Source organism: Stegodyphus dumicola, chromosome 2 (genome assembly GCF_044657685.1).
Source record: "Stegodyphus dumicola isolate Sdum_Otavi_A_Nest chromosome 2, ASM4465768v1".
Classification (NCBI taxonomy): Eukaryota; Metazoa; Arthropoda; class Arachnida; order Araneae; family Eresidae; genus Stegodyphus; species Stegodyphus dumicola.
The window spans coordinates 73,636,231-73,652,121 of NC_140769.1; the positions used below are offsets into that span (position 1 = coordinate 73,636,231).

The window sequence follows — 15,891 nt, forward strand, 5'->3', positions numbered from 1 at the left end:
AACAGAAAAAGAGGAGAGATGAAGAATTTCTGCTAAACTATTTGATAGAGCCAGACGCGATCCCACATTCCTATCAAAACTTATTGTGATTTTTTCTTATTTCCGTGAGTGAAAAGGTGACTGAAGGAGAGCTTCATCAACATTACTGCAGGCATCCAACGGGCTATGAGAAATGAGCTTTCAAGCATCGCAGTTGAAGGTTTCCCTGCTTCCAAGATTCCAAAAACATTGGCAGTTGTGTATAGGTAGACAAGGCAACTACTTTGATAGCAGCTAGGATCATTACTTGGCAAATGCATTTTTCTATTTTTTACGACCTTTGTCCTGAACGTTTTTCGCCAAAGGATGTATGATTATATACAAAAATTCACTCTCATTTTTTTAACCAAAACATATGACGAGCCAGATGCTTTCATATCGTACTTTAGTCCCGCATATAATTTGAGACCACTGCATTAAGATTCTGAACTGACTTTCTTAAGGCAAGTGTTCCTATTACCACCCATATAACTTCCGACCTATTGTTATACTATTAATGGGCTCCAATCTGAGTAGATCATTCGCGATGGCACCTTGTTGATATCACATCGTTTGGTTGTTGCTAAGAACAAATACCTGTCCAAATACGGTCCAATATAATCTTCCAACTGTTATCATCTCATTTCACCCAAACTGGAAGGAAATGCTGAATCACGATACATTATAATTAGATTCATGGTTCCTGCATCAGTGGTTTTAAGTAATCGAAATATGAAAGTTTATCACCATTTATACCTTTTCCTTTTAATTTACAACTCCTCATTTCTACAATCCATGTTATTGACAGGAAATATATGTGCATGCGTATTTATACTGTTTTCATATTCTTAATGTGCATTTATTTTTAACTTAATTATCATACAGCAAAGAAACTATTATAAACATGTAATTTTATTTACTTTCTAAAAGTTCATAATATTCAATACCATCGTGTATTTTTCCCAAATCGGCAGGCAAAAATCTTCTGATTCAATTCTTTCTCTTCAGCTGCTTCTTTCACTTCAGAGCATTAGTTTGGAACAAACAGATTTAACAGCTTTTTTGTAATATTATGAGCGGGTTTAAGCAGAGATAAATAACACTGTTTTGCCCATAAGTTCCCATAAAGTTGTCTGGCTATATAGCCGGAATTTAATCTCAGAGCCAAGCAATTAACATTTCCTTTGTTATGAATAACGAGATGTTCGCGCTGTTTGATTTTAGGATACTTCAAATTTTGTCTTGTTGTATCAGCTCTTCTAGTTATGTCTTACGAACAATATGTAGACATAATGTTCCTCCCAAAATGTCAAAGGGTTCTGGAAGCTTTTCGTCATTAATAGATTACTCCGATATGTTTTCGTAGGCTTGACCAAAGTTCAAACGTTGGTAGACGAATAAGTGACATTTGCATTAGCGTGAAGTGAGAACCATCATACTCAGCACTGAAATTCTTGTACAGTTGCAGATGCATTGTGGCTAAGTCATGTGGGATGTATTAAGAGAAGAATTCTAAACACGATGTCTCTAAATTCACAATATTGTGAGTTGGACAATATAAACTCCTGTACTTGGCGTACTTGCTGATACGCATGATTTTTCCATTGAAAAGCGTGCGTATAACAAAGACATTGTTGCCAATATGTGTCAGCTTCTTTGGGAGGGCATCTTTAGTCAATATCCATTGCGCTGAAAAAGAAAAAGTAATTATGAGTCATTTGATAAATGAAAAATAATTCTTGGTCTTCGTATATCAATTACAAACCCTTTTTTGTATTTACAAATATTTACTTTCTTCTTGAGAGTATTATCTTTTTCTTTTCGTTTCCAACTGTGATTCGGCGGAATGGATACTTGTTAGGCCTATAATCCATATTTTTAGAATTTCAAACGGAATCGAGGACGTTCAGCATATCTTCATTCAGAGGCATAGGCTTATTCTCATACTGGTATTCTAAGTCCATCTGGAAAATATAAATTCATAATACAAACGATGCAAGGACTAGAAAACGCTGAATAGTAAATATAAGTATAAACATATACTAAGAACAAATAAACTAAATTTTAACATCTAAATAAAAATAGTCGCCCAGACAGGAAAGGGGTTAGTGACTCTGACTGCGGTATTGAAGGGCCTGGGCTTGAAACCTGGAGAAGGTATGGATGTAAATTATCTGTCCTTTTATAGCAGGTAACGGTGGCCGCCTATTAGGTGCCTCCATAATAAAATGTCCACCATTCTGTCCTCAGTACTGGGCAAAGCTTAAATGGCTATAGCTAGCCTTAAAAAAATGTAATAAAAATAAATAAACTAAATGTAAACATCTAATATCTAAAAACGTAAACTAAATATTAAGACCAAATACATAAGTACGAACACAAAATGTAAAAATGTGTGATGAAATACTTCGTGTAACAAATCTTAAATAAGATGAACGAAAGCAAGAGTGAATCATACAACATAATAGCACGATTCGAAATGATGGAAAATGGCTCAACAAAACCTTGATTAGATTTATAAAATTCAGTCAGAAAGTACCGTGGGTGAAACTGTCGTGCTCTAACGGGAATTGTTGAACTAAAAGAAAATTCTAGTAAAGAATATGTATTCAGTGCAATCACGTAGCGGATTTGGCATGCCATTAGAGCAAAAGGCGTTCTGCATCAGGAGTGCAAAATAAATAGACATGTAACGAAGATGTGAAATCCGGATCACTTCACACCAACAGAATGAAACGTGTGATTGGCGCTTATGATAATATAACATGCCTAAACATGTACATGGAAAATGTGGAATCCGAATCAGATCGCAATAATAGGATTAAACGCCTGATTGACGTCTGTTAGCAACTAGCAATCCTTCTTAAACGTGATGCAAGGTGTTTAAAGTTTTGCCAAGGTATAAAACCGCAATGTTGCTTTTTAAGTCAATTTTCACAGTTAGTTTTAAGTTACATCAGTGCACATTCAGTTTGCCAAACTGCTAATAAAAGCACTTGTTAAGTTTGAGGTTAATTTATTTTAAAGAAACACGCAAGAGATATCTGCAGTATAATGGATAGCTTTGGGAAAAATATAAGTTCTTTTAAGGAATACTAGCTTATATTCACATTATAGATTGATAAAAGCTAAAGAAACATCACTGGGAATCGAATTCAGGACGAAGTAATGGTCAGCGGTCTTATATATACTCACTCATTGGTAGGTCAAAATATATGTTTAGAATTATTTTCGTAGTGCGTCATTTATCTTATAGCTTAATAAGTTAATGCACGCAGTTATAATTATATTTACAATTACTCAAAAAGAGTCATGCCCTCTGAATGATTCTTCGTTTTCGGAGCCAGATAATGTAAAGGAAGCAATAAGATCTGAAAATTACGCGCATGAACAAATTTATCATTATATACCCGAATATAGTTTTATTCCCTGAAATATTCAATCGATGTAACTCATTTTTGCGGGTACTATGTGAAAGACAAGTTTGCTTAGCATTATCCAATCGAAAGTGATCAAATGGTTCCTGATATGCGAGTCAAGGTATTACCTCATCTGATAGTAAATTGTTTTGCGCAAAAAGAATATCTCAGCCAGTTTCCGTAATACAGAGTTTGATTCCAGTGTGTGTTAACTCAAAAAGTTTTTTTACGGCTCAAGCATCTTTTGGAAGAAGTGGTGTGGCGAATGAACTATGAAGTGGCGAATCATTGGCCGTTAAAAATCAGGGTAGTCAGTTATGGAAGCAGTGAGATGTGTGAACATTTTCAGACAGACAGTCTCTGTGCTATGGAAAAATTTTAGAACTCTGGATCTGTTTTAAATAGGCTTGGATAATGTCGTAAACGAATATAAAGTGCTTCAACCGCCACTAGAACTGTTGTATCCCTGCAAACTGTATATAGAAGGTTTAAAGAAAAAGGCCTTTATGCTAAAAAGATAAAGGTATGTGTTTCGCTGTCTTTACAACAAAAGAATGATTTCTTTAATTGGTGCAAAGAACATCAGAATTGGAATGAACAAAAATTGTCCCATGTTCTCTTTACTGATAAGTTGAAATTTAGTTTAACATCTGATTCTAAATGTGTTTGTTTACATTTGGAGGTAATCAGGATCTCGAAATCTTCCTTCGAACACTGTGAAAAGTGACTGTTTTCGACACTGCAATTGCGACGGCATAGGGGAAATACAGGTCGATAGATGTTCGACCCTACAAGTTTCGATCGGCCAGAGATATCGGGATAAGGTCCTAGGATCTTCTTGTGAGACTTTTTAGAGGTGCCTATGAATCTGACTTCATATTAATTGACGATAATGCTGCTCTTCAATGAGCAAACCTCGAGACGATTTTCTTGAAAGTGAGGACACTGAGCAAATAACGCGGTCAGCAAAATCTCCGGATTTTAACCCCGTAGAGAATTTACAGGACTACCTTCTAAAAGAAATTGCATGGAGACATCTTTCTTCGAAATAAGCAAAAGCCCTAAAGACCACATTGTTGATGGAGTGGAACATAATTCCCCAAACTGTGTTTAACAACATTATTGCCATGATGAAATCTCATTATCATATAGGTAACAAGACAGAGGAAATCCCATTCCATATTGCATTCATAAACTTTATTTTTTTCATACTTCTTTTTTTCCCCTGAACTCTACGTCTAATATATTATTACAATTTTTATTGTTTCGTGCTACAGTTTTATACCATATTCTTAATTTTTTCCCTTTGTATTTATGTATTATGATGTTACATGTCATTCCACACTAAGTCATAAAATTATAATTCACATTTTCTGAGAAATCCATGATTTTATGCATGGAAAGATAACCTTGGACACGAAGTGCATTACCAGTTGAAGACAAGTTGACAAACAACCACACATTCTTGATTTTATTAGCAACTTAGGCATAAAAGTTAATTTCACGGAATTTATTGAACTTAACTGTAATTTATCTCACAGGAACAGGCAAATCTGTACTTTAATGCGGATGTAATGTCGGTTATAAAGACTCTATATGTTTCGAGCAAGAGTTCACGTATTCAGTGGCATATTCCAGTTTGATGCTTTCGCCTTCCAATACTTGCTTCGCTTAGCCAGCTAGATCGGAGCAGTTCTGGATAACTCAATTTCAAATAGAAAATGTTTCTTGGAAAATTTCTTAAAAAAAAAAAAAAAAAAAAATGGGTCGAAATCAATTTTAATTTATATGATCGCCTAGCTTTCACCCGCGGCTTCGCTCGCATTGATGTCCTTAAATAAGTTTCATCTAATTTTACACAGATCATTTTCGAAAATATAATTTTTGAATATATTTGCAAGGAAATAAATTTCCATTCCAAACTTACTTTTCATTTAGTTTAGATAAAGAACTTTGTATACATACGTATTTGCATTGGAAAAAAAAAAGAAATTTTTATGGCAAGACTCAAAATAAGCGGTATTTGGCACTTTTCTTCCCAGCATCTTGACTAAAAAAACGAATTCATAGAATGACAACATTACATTACAGTTTATTGAAATCCCTAATACTTCCGGTTTGGATAGCTTGTCCACGTTTTTCGAAATCAATTTTAATTTATATGATCGCCTAGCTTTCACCCGCGGCTTCGCTCGCATTGATGTCCTTAAATAAGTTTCAGCGCAGCCCATATATTTATTGCCGAATTATCGAGAGTAAATGCGACTTTATCAGCTCCTGATGAAAAGGTTTCAACTCCGCGTGAATTTTAAAAATACATTCCGCGAAATATTTCAGTAAATACTGCCCTTCTTCAATACCAATAAGCCGCGGATATTTTGTATATACGCGGAGTGTATCGCCACGAAATCTAGTAAAACTGCTACGTATATTTCCTAATGACTGAAAAATGTTTTTGAAAGAAGAGCCAAAAGCCAGAAAATCTGAAGGATTTTAAGTAATAAATTAAACTAAACAAATAAAAATTAATAAACGCTTAATTAATAAATGTTACAATGTCACGCTTTCACGCCTTAATTACTTAACTGATCATCATGAAATTTTCAAGAAATATTTTTGATATATTATAAAAGTTTATAAATAAAATTTTTACTAATATTTATTGTCTATAAAATGTTTGCGTGGTTTAAGCCACGCGCCTGCGCGAGCAGAAAAACTTTTACATCGTTTAACTTATCGTTATGAAACTTTCAATATTTAATATTTATACAACGACAATCATTTAAAGCTATAAAACCTATTGTATACTTTAAGATTCAACAGATCAAGTTACATTTTATAGCCTATAACCTTTTCTAATATATTAAAAATATTTCTTGAAAATTTCATGATGATCTGTTAAGTAATTAAGGCGTGAAAGCGTAACAAACAAACAAACTCACATTCGCATTTATAATATTAGTTAGGAATCATCGACATATTTTTGATAAATAACCATCTTTTCAGGTTAGAGATTTCACAACCTGTAACTTACCTACAAATGTGCTGCGATCTCCTGTTTACATTATAAATTATGCTCTTAACATTTAAGTAATGAGAAAACGAACAAAAAATTCTTTAGTAACTAGTTTTAAACTTCCTGATTAAGTACAAGTTTCTTCTTATCGGTTAAGAAGTTTTTTTTTATGTTTACTCCTGAAATGAGGGACTACGTACCTGTCTTTCAAAACGAATTTAATTTTTTTACGCATAGACGCGTGAACTTCTTAGGTAACAAGTCACGTGCCAATGCTTTGCTACTTTGTTAAAATTAGATTTTTACGAATACTTGTAACCAAACTACAATGCATTCTTTATTTCGTATTTTAATATAGACCATCAACCATAAAATGAACAAACAATACTAAACATTTTAAGTAAAGTTTTGATAAAACACAGTTATCTCTTTTCTTGTGTGGAAAGAGAAATGACTAAAATATTTCAAACCTGTTGGAAACATTCCTTTACTGATTCCAGACATGTTTGCATCGTAAAGGTTAAACGTTTGTCGATAAGCAAGCTTCTCAGTTAAACGAATTCCCGAACTCCCAAATTAGGCCATTTGTGAAGGCAGGAGACTCAAGAATCGGTCTTCTAAATCCCCAAGGGCGTATTCATTCTGAATCCTTCTCTGACTAATCACGCTCATGACACCCACTAAAAAGATTATGCCGCTGTATCTCCATCAATAAAGAGTTCGGTCGACAATAAAGCACCATCGAAAGTGAAGGCAACAAAAAAAAAAAAAAAAAAAAAAAAAAAACCCATGGGCTGAAAGGAGGCCATAATAACTTATTAAAAATAGACCCCGAAAAATCTTCTGGATTTGATAATTGCTGCTATCGACGAAGGGTGCGGCTAAGGTTTACCAACACGGCGTTCGCGTGCCTACCTGTGGGTGCCACACCCCGTATCACGTGACCTGGCAGTAAATATTCTGCTCTACAAAGGGAGATTCTGTCAAAAAAAGGTTCAATATACCTATTTTCTTGGGATGGAAATGCTGCGCGCGCTCCTAACCATGACCCCCGTTTCCTGCGTCGAGGGTCATTAAATGACAGAGTCTTTTTCTGCGAGTTGAGGAAGAGGTGCATGCTCACGGGAGTGAGAAGTAATAAATTGATTTCTGTTAGCGATCTGTCCTTCCAGAAAGAGTCACGCCACGATACGGGCCGGAGGTTTCCTTAGATTTCTTCTCTTGGCCATCGGTGGACGCCGTAGACTGTTCATCCTTTCACGCGATAAATGCTTGCTTAAATGGCGAAAAACTGAATTGTAGTTATTTTTCTTTATTAAAGTAGTCTTTATTAACTTACTTAAGCTTACTGCGACCACGAAAAACCATAGGTTCAATCAAGCTTGCGATTCTGAAGAAGAAACTCTGACCTAGGTTCGGATTTAATTGACGTTTTCCATTTGTTCTGGAGTAATATCTTGAATTCCTTACAATCATTCCTTGAGTTATTTTGTCCAAGACATTGCTTTTTTTGCTTTTTGTGAGCCATTCATGGACCAATGTTTCACAAACCTTTCAACATCATGATCCGCATGCATAGGAATTGGGATTTATCGTGACTTAGCAGCATAGATTTGGATTTATCGGATTACAGCAAAGCACACTACTACTGTCTACTTGAAGTCTTTAGATGATTGAAAGGCCGCGAGGACTATTTGTCTAAGTGGACTTTTTAAGGAGAACTGACTAATATTCACGTCACATGAAAAAAATCATGCCAACTCCAGTGAAGGAAATCTATTCACACAGATGGGTCTGGGTCATAATCCCGACAGCCGAAATCCCGACAAGCCAGAATCCCGACAGTCCGACTGTCCAAAACCCCGACAGGGCCGAAATCCCGACAATCCAAAGTCCCGACACGGTCGAAATCCCGACAGGGTCAGAATCCCGACAAGCCAGAATCCCGACAGGGTCAAAATCCCGAGTGTCCAGAATACCGACAGGGTCAAAATCCCGACAAGTTAATATCTAAATATAAACACTCAATTTAGCTTAATAAAATAAAATTTTTAACTAACTAGTACATATTACTAATTAAAAGTTTAAATCAAAAAAATCATAAAAATTATGTCATTACTTAAAATAATTTTTAACAAATTGAAATGACCGTTAAAATTTGAAATGAAGATTTATAAAATTCTCTTTATTAAGAAAAAGAAAACATCACACATGCAAACGACATATTTACAGTGACACATTGTGAGCGATAGCACGAAGATATTCCATCACAGGTCGATTATCACGATCGTCCACAACAGTCATAATTCTCCTTTCTCTGTCATCATCTACCTTCCTACGTTTTGGTTGTTGTTCTCCGCGAAGAATGCATTCAACTTGGTATTCCACATGCTCCTGTTCTTTTTGAAATCCTTTTATGATGTTATAAACGCCGACATGGACCCGTTCAATTAAGGTCTCCCATCTTCTGTGCCAATCCTCGACAGCATTTTGAGTGCGCGGAGCATTTATAGCTGCCTTTTCTAGATCACTAATGATTCTAGATGACCTCAGTTCAATATTATTTTCTTCAGCGAAATCAATTAAATCTTGGAATAATCTTTTGTAATATTCTTCAGATTTGCTAGTCATCAAAGCATATACTAGTTGCAGCTGTGGAAGTATGTTAAGTATGTTTTTGCTAGTCATCAAAGCATATACTAGTCTGTGGATGTATGTCATTAGGCCTTATTGGCATTTCGCCCTTGTCGGTATTTTGACCCTGTCGGGATATTGGACAATCGGGATTTCGACCCTGTCGGGATTTTGGTTTGTCGGGATTTCGACCCTGTCGGGATTTTGGCTTGTCGGGATTCCGTCTGTCGGGATTCTGGCTTGTCGGGATTATGTCCGGATACCCACACAGATATGAGCCTGAATCGAACTACCAGCATTCATAATTTTCGGGCACTGGTGCACGGGTTCTATACTTAGGAGAAGGGGTATTTTCATTGAGAACATTTTAAGCGAAAATTGGTTTGTATTCACATTAGATATAGCGAAACCCACGACTATACCCGTGTACCCAACTCATTCGCCGTGATTTAAAACTGGGTCGAGCTCCCGGTTTTAGTGGTCTTATCCGCTCGGGAGTTAGTAAGCTCTCCAGAAACACGTGCTTTCTCTCTGCAAAAAATACTGTGAAAGAAAGAAGGACACTTCAAAGAAAATTATGTAACAGGTAGAATAAGAATGTAATCTCTGAGGGTATTCTTGCAGAGAGGTCGCACTTTCTTTAGATCTGACTTATGTCCTATTTATGTGAAGATAAATCTAATTGTTTTCTTCGAGTCAGTGATTAGTGTATGCAATAAGTGTCCTAAATTTTGTGGAGATACGATGTATAGTTACAGAATACATAATTATTAACAAATAATTAAAAATGTCAGTTAATCAAATAACAAAGCGTAAAACTTCGAAATATTCGTGACCCATCAAACATTGTCTCACAACTCGCATTTAATGAAACTTTATTACAAATTAGGCGCGTACAGTCGGTAATGTTTACAACTCTTTGATGCCGTTCGCCAGTTGTTTTGAGAGTCAGTTATGGATATGACTACTCGTTTATGAATAAACTGAATTTACGTTTAAAAGCCAAATCAACTAATGAATGGTATATAAAAAAATGTCAACAAATGGAATTAGGTTAAAATGTTTGCAATCTCAACTTTAAAAGCAAAGGCTTTATTAAGTTTGGAAATCTCTGCGTGAAAAGTATGTAAACAGCAAAAATGTAAGAAAATAACTGCCGTTTTAACACAGGATATTGGGAGCAGATTTAAACAATTCGGAAAACATTTTCTTCCAGTATATTTCTTTCTACGATCTCAACTGTTATTACTCTCATCTGCGAAATAGCAAGCAGAATGTATCGAATAACAATACGATACAAAACTAATTAATGAATAATCGTTTAGCGATTTTTTTATCCGTATCTATCTAAGAAAAAATTATCAGCACTTCATAAATGCCTTTTTGTTCTGAAACATGCTCTAAAATAAAGTCTGTCTGCAAATATTTTTGTCCTGAAACGTACAAGACGTAAAATTAAAAAAAAGAAGTGCTTTGAAAGCAGCACGTGAATATATTATCCACAATCGCGATTTTTGAATTACATGACAGATAAAAATACGCCAAATTTGGTGCAATATGTGTCACAATTTTATTTCCGTTACGTGGCCTAGAAGTTCTAAGAGTTTGGGCATCATTGCTGTAGATCAATGGTCTCAAACTGAACGAATAAACAAGCAAAATGCCACGATCTAAAAATAACTGAGGGGCCATTTATTTTTCTTTTTTCTTTTCTTTCTTTATATATATATATATATATATATATATATACATATATATATATATGCTACCGGCAATGTATGAAACGCCGGCATTCTACAGAATACTTAGGCATTTTATATAATGCCTAGTGTTTTTAGACAAAGTATAAAACATGATAATTATTATATACATTACCTAGGCAATGCATAGACAACCTAGGCATTCTATAAGATAACAAATGCTCTTTAAGTAAAGTATGGAAAAAAGTCATCATAAGGCTATTATTTAAAAGAAGTTCAATCCTCAAAAACGCAAATGTTATTTTGAAAAAATAATGAAAGATTGCCATTAAAAAACTTTAAAATTGTAAAATAAAATGTGAGATGATCTTAATACACCATAATAAATTTATATTCTCTATCGACTGGAAATCAATAAGATCTATCCGACAGCGAGAATTAAATTCAGAAAAATCATAGGTTTCACAATAATGCTCTCTTTTAATGCCTTTTCGTCTTTTATGACAAGGTGGTTGTGCAATTCAATATCATTCCGTGTAACATTCATGTATTTGGTTTAGAGTTCCTTCAACATTCTGTCACGTTCTCCGTGTCTAAAGGCCAAATGAATTTCATGAAGTACATGAAATAATTTACGCTTTCTTTAACTGGATAAAGTAGTGTTTGCTTTTGTTTTCCACAAACATCACTTCATAGCGATTCAGCAACTAACAGTCCCGTGGTTCCTTCTTAGTAGTCATTTTGGCTTTTTTACATTATTTATTAACCTCTGGCAAGTAACTTCGGCTATTCGAAAAGATTCGCAGATGTATTTATATTGCTAAGGAACGCGCACAAACTCAGTTAATACACAATAATTTAATATGTTCATTATAATGTAGATTTTTTGTGGCAACAGTGATGTTTTGTTATATATCACTTTGAGCTTGATAACGTATGGAATGTTATTCTTTCTGTAATGTTTAGAATGCTAAATAAATAAGTTCGTTGTTAATTAAAAAGGTTTTCTCTGTGAAATATATTACCATTCGTCCGAAGTTATTAAATAAGTCAAGAAATTGATTAATTTCAAACAACTGGCGTCCGGTGACAGGACGGAATGGCTATTTGAAGAAAACGAAACAATGGTTTGAGAACGAAACATCGATTTCGTATTGGAATTTATCAATTGAGTTTATGATTTATTTGATTATATCCTTTATTATTTGAATATATTGGACATATTGAATTTAAAATCATGGAATTTTTATTACGAATGCGTAAGCCTCTAAGGCAATCGTTTACGATTACTGCCAGTGCGTTAGATGCTGAAATCCTAAAGTCTGACGTGGAGGTCAACTCCAAGTATTGAGCTCACAGTTGGAAGAAAAATTTAAGAGATTCGATGAAGTTCAATCATAAATTTCCGAACTTTTGTTGCAAAGTGAAAACGAAAGTGAATATTTGGCTGATTTTGACACGAATGAAACATATCGTGATAAATATATCAGTTTAAAAACAAAAGTAGAAAACAAAATGGTAAATTACACTTCTGTAATTACACCTGGAATTTTAGAAAATTCCACGAAAAGGAATTTTAAATTACCAAAGTTCGAGCTTCAAAAATTCAATGAGGAGACCCGTAATTGGTTAGGATTTTGGGTACAGTTTAAGAAGATCGACGAAGATGTAAATATAAATGACAATGATAAATTTCAGTACCTATTGCAGGCAACGGTCGTTGGATCCCCAGCGAGAGAGCTCATAGATAGTTAACGTCTCTGAGGCGCGAATTATAAAGAAGCTATCCACCAGCTAAAATCTCGTTTTGCACGAGAAGAATTACTGGTAGAAATCTTCGCGAATTATTAAAGTTGGCTTTGGCCCAAGCTAGCAAAAAAGGAAATATGACTCTATCCAACTTATATGATAAGTTAGAGACGCAACTCAGAGCTTTGGAGACGTTGCGGGTAAAAAGTGAGATTTATGCAGCTGTGCTGTATCCTCTTGTAGAGTCTTCACTACCTGAAGAAATTGAGGGCATGGGAGTGATCTCGCCAGGGTAGGGAGTGTTGCACACACTGAAAATTTGGAAAATTTATTGCATTTTATCCGAGTTGAAGTTGAAAGTGAAGAACGTCTTTAGTTGGCCCGTACAAGTTTTTCTGCTCCAGACAAATATAACTCGGTTCCAGCCACAGCAGCTTGTATTTATGCAGGAGATTCAAAGAAGAAACAGCTTAATTTTTGTGTTTGTTTGACAAGGAAACACATAATTCTTATGAGTGCTTTAAGCTGCACAGCCTTTCATTGGAAGATAAGAAAAATTTTCTAAGAAAGAAGAAAGCTTGTTTTAACTGCCTAAAAATTGGGCATGCTGCCGAAAAGTGTAAAAGTTCTGTGAAATGCCTATTTTGCAACAAACGTCATGTAACGGTGATGTGCAGAGAACTAAAAGGTTCTGGAAGTTCAAAAAAGGAAGCACCTAAAATAGCTAACGAAAGGAGTGAGACTATTTTCAAACCAAAAACTGCAAACAACTCTTCTCCAAACTATTATGGTGAAGATTGTCCATAATGGAAAAAAGGAGCTTGTGAGAACACTTTTTGACAGTGGGTCACAAAGACAAAGATCTTACTTACAGAAAGACATAATAAAGAGACTAGATTCAGGCCCATTAGATCAAGAGAATTTTGGCCACAATTTATTTGGTGGAGTTGAAACTGAATCTCAGGTCCATGGTATTTTTGATATCGAAAAACAAGGAACGGAAAATAAATTCAAATGCGAGATATCGGTTATAGATAAAGACAAAATTTGTGGATACACTCTTAGAATGAAACTCAAACATATATGTTGCTCACTTCAAGAACATATAATCAAAATCAGTGATTCTGGTAGAGGTACACCAGATATCGGATTGTTAATAGGAGCCGACTATTCCGTACTGAGCGCCGCCTGAGATAGCCACTGACTTGACTTTGTTGTAAAAGTCTTACAGTGTTAATAGTCATCCTGGCAGAAGGGAAAATTTCCTCCGTGTAAAAATATACATATAAATATTACATGGGCATACAAGGCCTGTGTATAAGCATAAATATGTTGATTACAATCATTGTCTTGTATAAGTTACATATGATAGATACATAACATCATGACAGCTATATGTACATTTAAACATTATATGAATTCATATTTACAATACTTTTACTGAGATAATCAAAATTAAACTTGTAATTCATTTACACATTGACTGGATTTTCAATATCATTTAAACTGCTTTACAATATTATTTTTATCAAGTACATACAAACTGGATAGTAATATGCTTACATTACAATAGTTTTGCTCTTACAGTCCTGTTATTATTATACGGGGTGAGCTATTTTCCTAGTGTTGATATTCAGTTGTTGTAGTATTTTGAATTGCTATTAAAATTATGCTGCGAAGATACAATTCTCAAGGGAGGGGGGAGAATTTCTTAGTATCTTGCTGAGCAAAGCATGATTACCTCCTCTATTTTAGTTTTCGTCTGCTTGTTGCCGCGGGTATTCTCCGCCAATTGCTGCCAGTATTCACTGTTTGGCATTTTTAAATGCAGTTTATCGGTTTGTGGGCAGTTGAAGAGGAAGTGATCTGCATCACCTACCGCACCGCATTCACACAAATCTGATGCTCCTATGCCGAATCTCTTAAAATAATGTGGGAAGGGACCATGGCCAGTGTAGAATTGAGTTTGTGCTCTGCTGTATGTATTAACTGAGCACGTGACTTTTGGAAAGAACTTGTAGGTTCTCCTCCCTGTGCTTTCCCTTTCCCATCTTTTCTGTCATTCTTGTAAAAGACTATTGAGCGTGGTTTTTTTAAATTCCGTACTGTTGATGACGAATAATATCATTTCAATTGGCAAAAACCTTATTGCCATTGGAACGAAATTGGGTTGGACCCTACGAGGCCCAGTGCAAAGTCATAATACTTTGCTTGATACCGTCGGACTTTGTTATTTGGATCTCACAGAACTATGGAATTTAGAGACTATTGGCATTAAAGATCCGGCGGAAGTGAAGACTAAGGAGAATTTAGACAATGAAACGATCATATTTTTTCTAGAGAACATTAAAGTAATCGAGGGCAATAGGTATAAAGTCTGTTTGCCTTGGAAGGATAGTCATCGGATTCTTGGAGATAATAAAGATAAAGCGGAAAAAAGACTTTTCGCCAATACACGAAAACTGCTGAAGATGGGATTTTTCGAAGAATATGATGGTATTAAAGGCTGGCACGAGGAAGGTATAATTGAAATAACTCAATAATAGTGATAATGATCACTATTTATCTCATCAAGCAGTAATCAAGGATTCCAGTCTGACTACGAAAGTGCGTCCTGTATTCGGTGCATCATTAAAGGATGAAAATGGGAATTCCTTGAATGCTTGCCTCGAAAAGGAACCGAATTTAATGGAAATGCTTCCAAAACTTTTGATACAATTCCGGCAACATGTAATTGGTGTTACTGCCGATATAAGGAAAGCTTTCTTACAAATCAGTTTGTGTGCCAGTGACAGAGACTTTTTGAAATTCCTGAGGTGGAAAGATTCAAACAAAACCGAGATTGTTACCTATAGACACTGTCGTCTCTGGGACTCTCATGGGACACCGTGAATGATGAAATCTATTGCAATTTAACCCCTTTGACATTTTCGGAGAGTGCCAACACGAAATGATCTCATCTGTCAGTCTCACAGAAGATATTCGATCCCATCGGATTTACAAGTCCAACCACGTTAATTCTAAAACTCATTCTGCAAAAAACATGGAAGATGAAACTTTCCTGGGATGAAAATCTTCCACAAGGTATAGAAAGAGAATTTCAGGCTTGGCTCAAAAGACTACACTTCTTGAATTATTATAAAATTTCAAGAAGAAGAATTGTGATTGGACCCTTCGATGGCTGCTCTATCTCTCTACATTGTTTTAGTGATGCTAGTAAGGTATCTTATGCAGAATGCATTTTCTTACGTACATATTTTGAGGGCAAAACTTCAGTACAATTGGCATTATGTAAATCAAGATTAGTGCCTGCCAACTATTCCCAGATTAGAGTTGTTTGGAGCACATATAGCTG

General features: G+C 35.2%; 1 long non-coding RNA gene across 1 annotated transcript; it reads right to left on the reverse strand.

Annotated features, from left to right (window-relative positions):
• Positions 1-912: 912 nt before the first annotated feature.
• On the reverse strand, positions 913-7,726 carry LOC118192990 (uncharacterized). Its single transcript, XR_004758862.2, has 3 exons — positions 6,924-7,726; positions 1,810-1,982; positions 913-1,707 (listed from the first exon to the last, which is right to left on the reverse strand). It is a non-coding gene; the product is annotated as an uncharacterized LOC118192990 (long non-coding RNA).
• Between the last annotated feature and the right edge of the window lie 8,165 nt (positions 7,727-15,891).